Genomic DNA, 8,512 nt, shown 5'->3' with positions numbered 1-8,512 from the left:
CAAAAATGTTGAATTTCCAAACTGGCATGTTATATATTGTGTGAAGAGCAACAACAATAAAAAGAGTAACTGCTGCCATTGCTTATGCATAACCAAATATCAAATGGGATTTGGTCCCTTGGTACGGGAGCGTTAGGGTCTTGGTTCCATGGGATATTGCAGGGAATCATTCCAATAGCATATTTAGTGCTTCTGTTCTAGCACCTACTTTGTAGCGTGGCGCCTGTAGCCTTAGAAGGCTGAAAACATCCACCCCATATAAAGCAATTAGCCTCAGTTTCATAGGAGGAACAAAGGAAGGGTAGCTAGAAACAGGAGAAAACTTAATGCACGGTTAATTGCCTCCATGAACAGCTGACTCCTTTGCCAGGAGACTGGAACTAGTTGGTGCTAGGCTACCATTACTAAGCATTTTGATCAAAGCTTTTGTAGAACCATCCTGATTAAATGGAGGAAAATATCGAACCAATTACTTCTTCTTCTGTAATCCAGAATTTCTGGAGCCAAAGTCTGAATTAATTTCATAATAAATCACTTAGTATACAAGGTGTTAAAAAATAAAAGAAAACAACAGGGAAAGAGGTGTCTGATCTTCAGTTTCAAAAGGAAAAAGAACAAGAATCGCCATTATCAGCCTTGGCTGCACGAGGACAATTTTAATGCGGTTCAGATCAGAACTGCCCCACCTTCCAACCTTCCTACCAGTTCTGACACCAACTATCTTCCCCCATAGCGCTATATACTTTTCAGCTTGATTCAATAATTCATTGCAAGGAACATAAAGACCTCAGAGATGATGTTCATTAGGGAAGTGAATATAATACAATCCAGTTAAAAATTTTTCAGGATATAATTGTTCAGTCCGCACAGATTTTCTCTGTCAGGAAAACTAACAATGCATTATTTGGGTAAATCTACTGCAAAAGATCTCTTTACAGTGCTGTAAAATGAAACTGTTACTTTGAAGGTGTTCTTTACCCAAGCCAGCGTGCTTTAAATTGCCTCATATGCATGAGAAAGACAATGAACAAGAAAAATCCAAGAAGAATCCATGCCTTTGAATTATGGTGTTGTTGAAGAATATTCAATATGTCACGGGCTATCAGAAGAGCAAACAAATCTGTCTTGGAAGAAACAGAGTCATCATGCTCCTGAGAAGTGAAGCTGGCAAGACTTCATCTTATGTACTTTGGACATACAACCAGGAGAGACCTGCCCTTGGATAAAGACATCATGCTTGGTAAAGTGGTAGAGGCTGGGAGAAAAAGAAGAGGAATCTCAGGAAACGACTGGCACAGTTGCTGTAACAATGAGTGAAAATGTACGTGTCATTGTGAGGGTGCTGGAAGGCTGGCCAGCACTCCATTCTGATATACGAGCACACAGGATCCACACAGGACCGCTGAGTACAGGTCGGCTCAAGAGCACCTCGAAGCCACTCACAGGAAATGGTCCGCCGGCTTTTTGCTCACATGGAGCTGTGGTTGAGTTTGAAGCACCGCACTTTTAGTCATTCACTCAGTAAATAATGATTGCACCATCAGGGACTAACCCTTTTGTTGCTGCTGTTGTTCTGAGGTGCTGTGGGGTCAGCTCAGACTCACAGAGACCCCCATATTCAACAGAGAGAATCACTGCCTGACCCTGTTCCATCCACACAACCAATTACTCTAGGTAAGCCCATCATTGCATTGCACTCGCATTAAGGGTTTTGCTCTCTCCTTTATGAGACCTAATGCTCTTCTCCCAGGATTTGTCTCTCTCGCTGACATGTCCAGGGCACATGAGACAGTCTCATGATCATCCTTTCTAAAGGACCGTTCGAGCTGTCCTTCGTCCAAGAGAGTTTGGGTTGTTCCTCCGGGAGTTCATTTTATAGTCGGGAGTTTTCCCCACAACAAAACTCAAAGTTCTTTCCCCAGCTTCCTTATTCATTGCCAGCATTTCAAATGCATTTGAAGTGATTGAAAATGCGATGGCTTGGATTAGCTGCCCCGTAGTCCTCCAAGCAACATCCTTTCTTCATAACAGTCTAAAGAGAGCTGGTAGATTACGAGTTAGGCTATTAACCATCCGCTCACCAATTGGAACCCATTCATCTCTTTCTCTGTGGGAGAAGAAGGAGGCTTTCTCCTCCCATCAAGATTTACAGCTTCAGAAATCTACAAGGGTAGTTTTACTCTCTTCTCTAGGGTCTCTTAAAGTCAGTGCACTGGTTCGTTTTGTTGTTAAGTCTTTGTTTGTTTGTTTGTTTGTTTGTTTGTTTGTTTACAGCATATGCACCCAGTGCATTACTTCATGTGATTTCTAACTTCTGCTTTGATGGATGTTGGTGTTGTATCCAAATAAAGTGAAGTTCTTAACGACTTCAGTCTTGTCTTGCTGTGGCGTGGCTCATAGAGGCAGCTGTGAGTGTTGTTGGTTTCTCTAGGCTGACTACTGAAGGATTTCCTCATACATATTCATTAGTAAGTGCTCTAAGTCCTCTTTGCTTTTAGCCAGTCAGCTTGTATCATTGCCATAGGGTAAGCTGTTAATGAGTCTTCTTCCAAGCCTATATCACATTCTTCAGACCATTCCGGATGTGGGATCGTTTGCTCAGCTTACTCATTGAATAAGTATCATGAAAGGATACAACTCTAGTTTACAACTTGGCAGACTTTTACTAACTGCAAGATCTGTACCAACTTCTGAGGTCTAAAATTGATCAAATATGCAACCAAGATGCAATGTCCATTACCGTTATATTGGATTGAAAACATTGGAAACAAAGAAAAACGATCTGTAGTTTAAAAATAGTGTCTTGGGGACAGAAACGACACCAGAGGTGGCATGACAGAATTTTATAAGACTAATAATGATCTACTCATTGGCACTGCTCTTTTTCAACAATATAAATTGTGACTCTGTGTAGACCTCACCAAATGGAATATGTACACGGGAATTAAATTGATTACATCTGTGGGAAGAGATGATGGAGAAACTATTATCGGTCAGAAGAACAGAGCCTGGGGTCAACAGAAAAGACCATCCATTGCTCTTATGCTAGTTAAAGTGGGAACATTACCATACTACAATTTAATACGCTTCCTACCCAATCCTCTTCCTTCTTCTGCCCACACTGGCGCCAGCCCTGCATCTTGGGCTCACCCACCCTTCTCACAGTCACAGGAGCCTTCCAATGAATCTCTTGCGCATTTAACCTCTTCTTGGTATCTGCTTCATGGAGGACACACATTAATATCCTTGTTAAGTTTATTTCTAGGTACCTTATATTTTTGTTTTCATTCCGTGATGTTTAAAAGTTAAAATAATAAAGCCGTATTTACCTCTAAGGAGATAAGCCTTTGAGTCCTTTTTACAAAAGCATCATAGTTAATGCCAAGTATACCCTTACCATGAACAGGGATCTTTGAATTTATCATTATAATTTTCAGATGAACTAATCTCAGAGCACTTATGCTTAAGATGAATCTGTAGATCTTATTTATAGTCTGATTAGAGATTATACTGTGAAAAATTATATGAGTATTAGCAATTTAATAATGAACTGGCAGCCAATTCTTATTGTTACTTACAAATTTAATTGTTGCCTCATTTAAAATTATAGACTCAATAGAAATAAAATTTTATTTTAAAAATCTCTTTAGTATACCTATTTCCATATAAATAATGGTTGAGTGAAACCATTCTATTAAAACGTAGTGATATAATGGAGTTTAAAATCTCATCTTAGTGTGATTGATTTGTGGTATTAAACTTCAGTTTAATGTTTAAGCAATGCAAAATGTTTACCATTCTGTGATCTATGGCTTTAATAGTTCTTGAGGTTTTGAGAGCAAATTATAGTAAAATATATTTAACAAAAGTCCCTAAAAACAAAACATTAAACTATCTATCCCGTTAGAGCTAGTGCCAACGACTAATTACTCAATAAGTAAGGTAAGCCTAAGCTTACTCATCGTGGCTAGTGTGGTGAGAACATTCCTATGGGTTCCACATGAGAAATTCCTCACAAGCACTTAGTGCATGTGCCCATGGTCACCTTCTTTACTGACTACTCCATGCATGGCAGGAACCAGAAAGTGGCTAATAGACTGTGCATCTGGAGGCGAGTGATGAGCGATGTGCAGTTGAAAGGAAAGACCTGGAAGCTGGATCTTTGATGTGGAAAAAAGAGTGAAATCGTTCATTTCAGATGAATAAATAAGCATGAGTCATTACGTGCACACCTTGGGAACTGGGTCATGTGACACTGGCTAGGGTGCAGAAGGATAGTTCTGCTTCAAACAGATCTTGTTTTTTACCTGTTATATCCGGTAGTTTTCTCTCACCGACCTCTAATGTTAGTTGCTTGCACCTGTTAGAGTAAAGCCAATTCATTTCACAGGTTTTCCTTCATTCTATTTTTAAACATAGGACAATATCTAAAACTTAATGTATTTGTGGTTCTGAAAACGTTCCGTCTGTGAACAGGAACAAGGAAAGGATGTCCTACAACCACCACCACCACCCCCTGTTCAATCTTGTGCTGGCAGTCTTAGCCAGAGCTGTCCGGCAGCAAAGGGAAATTAAAAGCACCAAACAGGCAAAGCAGCAAAACGGCGTGTTTTCAGATGATATGACCCTATACGTAGAAAATGCCAAGGATATTGCAAGAAAATTGTTGGAAGTAGTTGAAAGATTCAGCCAAGTGGCGGAGTACAAAGTCAACATACAAAAATCCGTTGGATTCCTTCATGCTAATAAAGTGAGCTCTGAGAAGGCTATCAGAAAGATGATAACATTTGCAATAGCCACTCAAAAGAGGAAATACTCAGGAATAAATGTAACCAGAGAAACAACGGAGCTCAAAAAAACTGAAAATCACTACTGCCAGAAACAAAAAGGATTCTGCAAACATGGGAAAATATACCATGTTCACGCAAAAGAAGACTTAACATTGTGAAAATGTGACCACTACTCAAGTGCATCCCAGAGATAACACAACTCGGACCGACATTCCAACGCCATTCTTTTAAAAGGGGGGAAAGACAAACAAGTCACCATATTTGTATGAAAAGGGAAGAGGCCCAGGAAAAGCAAAGGACGACGAAGAACAATGAAGGAGGCCTTTTATTACTGATCTCAAAACCTACTTTATGGACACAGGTATGGGGACAACAAGAGATATAGAGACCCATGGAAAAGTACGGAGAACCCAGAAGCAAATCCATCCACCTACAGATAACTGATCTCTGACCAAGGCCCAAGGCCCTAAACAAATTAAACGAGGAAGAGATACTCTTTAGCAGATGTCCGTGGCAAAACTGGCTATCCATTTGTAGAAGAATGAAACAGGGCTCATATCTCACAACATAGACTAAAACCAGCTCGGAGATGGATCAAAGACCTAAATATAAAACTCATGGCTATAAAGATTAGCATTGAAGCAACGGGCACAGATCAGAGTTCTAACAATAGAGTAAATACATTATCAAAATAATGAAAAGCACATAAACGGCAGAAGACCAACTAAATGACAGGGACCTCCCCCAAGTTACACATTGATTCGCCAAAACAGTAAAAACAAGGAAAAACTGGGGCAGTGATATATTTTTTTAATATACATAATTTTATTACAAAAATTTTTAAAAACAAAATGAACCATCCTAAAAACCCCAAAATTTACTATTGATGCTAATTGCTAGGAGTTTGCTGTGCTACCACACATAAGTCAAGAAATTAAAGGACTATTAAATATTTTAGAAACATTCAACATCAGAAGCTTTATGATGCAACTATGTAGTAGCCCCTCAAAAAAAACTACAACTTGCATTTAAGAAAAGTATTTTCTCTACCAAGAATCTTATCAGCTATATATAATCCTGTAGTTCTTTATACTTAAGCGAATATTGAGCTGCACTTGAATTCACGGTCTTAGCTAAACAATTGCCTGAGCACACACGCACACTCCATACATTATTACAGGATAGCCCCTTATTCTTTATCTTCATCCATCTCCATCCTCTTCCTCCTCCGCCTCCTCTCCATCTTCTGGTTCATTCTTCTTCTTTGAACCTGTGGGCCTGCCAGGACCCTTCTTTCCTGCTTCACTTTGCCCTGGGCACGGTATGCAGCAATAGCCTCTTCATATTTCTCCTTCAGCTTGGCTGCTTTCTGTTCGTAGGGTTGTTTATCATCGGCTGATTGTTCAGACCACATTTCACCCAAGTTTTTTGCAGTATCCCCAATGGACAAGCCTGTGTGTTTACTTTGGATCTTTGGGCGATGTTCGGAGCAAATCAGGAAGAAAGCAGATGGTGGTCTTTTAGGGGCATTGGGATCTATTTTCTTTCCCTTCTTATTGCCTTTGGGAGGCACGTCATTTTTCATCTCCCTGTCATCGCGTGCTTTGTCACTTTTGGCCATATCTTCAAACTTCGACTTCTCCTTTGCGGACATGGCCTTCCATCTCTCAGAGCACTTCTTGGAGAACTCGGCGAAGTTGACCGAGGAGTCCGGGTGCTTCTTCTTGTGCTCTTCCGGCAGGTCTGCCCGAAGAAGGCGGACGAGGACATCTTGCCCCGCAGCTTGTTGGGGTCTCCTTTACCCATCGTTGCGCTCGGCGTCTGACTGGTGCGAGCCTAGAAGCTTCTCCTCAGTCCCGCGAGGCAGTCAGATCCGCCAGAGACGCTTCCTTCCACAGGCTCCGGCGTGAACTGGTTTGACAGTGATATATTGAACAAGGGATTAATCTCTAAAATGTATAGAAAAGTTTAGCACCTCCATAAGAAAAAGACAACTACTTTTCTACTCTCCGTCTCCCTGGGAGGGTGGCCATACATTGATTATTGTGATCAGTTCCCCCGTATTTCCCACCCCGTTCCTTTACCCTCCTAGTATTGTTGCTCCCCTTATTGGTCCTGAGGGGTTTATCTGTTCTGGATTCCCTGTGTTGTAAGCTCTTATCTGTACCAGTATACATGTTCTGGTCTAGCCAGATTTGTAAGATAAAATTGGGGTTATGATAGTGGGAGGAGAAGAAGCATTAAAAACTAGAGGAAGGTGGTGTGGTTCGTTGGTGCTATACTGCACCCTGTCTTGTGTCCTCCTTGTGGGCCTTCTGAAGGGGGTGTCCAAATGACTACTGATGGGCTTTGGGTCTCCATTCTGCCCCCCCCCCATTCCCATGGATAAGATTTTATTTGTTTGTTTGTTTGTTTGTTTTGTGTCTTTGATGTCTGATACCTGATCCCATCGACACCTCATGATCACACAGGGTGGTGTGCTTCTTCCATGTGGGCTTTCTTGCTTTTCAGCTAGGGGGCCGCTTGTTTATCTTCAATCCTTTAAGACCCCAAATGTTATATCTTCACATAGCTGGGCACCATCAGTTTTCTTCACCACATTTGCTTATGCACCCATTTTGTCTTCAGTGATCATGTCAGGGAAGGTGAACATCACAGAGTGCTGTGTTTGTAGAACAAATTGTTCTTGTGTTGAGGGAGTACTTGAGTGGAGACCCAATGTCCATCTGCTGCTTTAATAAATAAATATATGTACATAGATCTATTCCCCTGTCATTATATATAAATGCATTTACAGCAGAAAAGTGGGTGAAAAGTAAGTCAGTGTAAGACATGAAAAAAATGATAAATTATCAAGGGGACATGGGAGAGGTATGATGGGGGAAGGAGGGAAAAAATGAGGAGGTAATACCAAGGGCTCAAGTAGAATGAAAATATTTTGAAAAATATGATGACAACATATGTACAGATGTGTTTGACACAATACATAGATGTATGGATTTTGATAAGAGCTGTAAGAGCTTCCAATAAAATAAAAAACTAAAAAAAAAAAACAGAAAAAGACAATAATCCAATTAAAAAATGGTCTGAGGATGTAAATACATACCTCATCAAAGGAGACATTAAGGCAAACAAAAACATGAAGAAATGCTTGTGATCATTAGCCATTTAAGAGATACTAATCAAAACAACAATAAGATTTCACCTCACACCAGCATCAATAGCAAAATTAAACAAAGAAACAAACAGAAAATTGAGACCAAATCAACAGTGAGATATCTTCTCACACCAGCATCAATAGCAAAGTTAAACAAACACACAGAAAGCAGCAAATGCTGGCAAGGGTGAGGAGGAACTGGAATATTCACACCCTATTGGTAGAACTGTAAAACGGTACAAGCATTGTGGGGATCTACGTGGCACTATGTAACAGACCATCAATTGCTCATATGTAAAGTTCAGGATAAAGCCAAAGAAGAACACAATAGCAAATCCACATAAGTCAAAATACGACCCTGAGTCTCTCCCACCTGAATTTTGAGAACATCTCAAGAACAGATTTGACACATTGGTCACCAAGGACAGAAAACCTGATGAGCTGTGGAAAGACATCCAGATCATCATTCATGAAAAAAGCAAAAGATCATTAACAAGGCATGAAAGAAAGAAATGATCAAAGTGGATGTCAGAACAGACTCTGAAACTTGTTCTTAATCATAGAA

The 8,512-nt window shown here is 40.3% G+C and overlaps 1 pseudogene; it reads right to left on the bottom strand.

Annotated features, from left to right (window-relative positions):
* Positions 1-5,979: 5,979 nt before the first annotated feature.
* LOC101652495 lies at positions 5,980-6,596 on the bottom strand (annotated as a pseudogene).
* Between the last annotated feature and the right edge of the window lie 1,916 nt (positions 6,597-8,512).

This window comes from Echinops telfairi, unplaced genomic scaffold, assembly GCF_000313985.2.
Source record: "Echinops telfairi isolate 266 unplaced genomic scaffold, ASM31398v2 ScPeMD7_3;HRSCAF=10, whole genome shotgun sequence".
Lineage (NCBI taxonomy): Eukaryota > Metazoa > Chordata > Mammalia > Afrosoricida > Tenrecidae > Echinops > Echinops telfairi.
The sequence above is the reverse complement of the archived record's forward strand: the minus strand, read 5'-3'. Positions and strand labels throughout refer to the sequence as shown.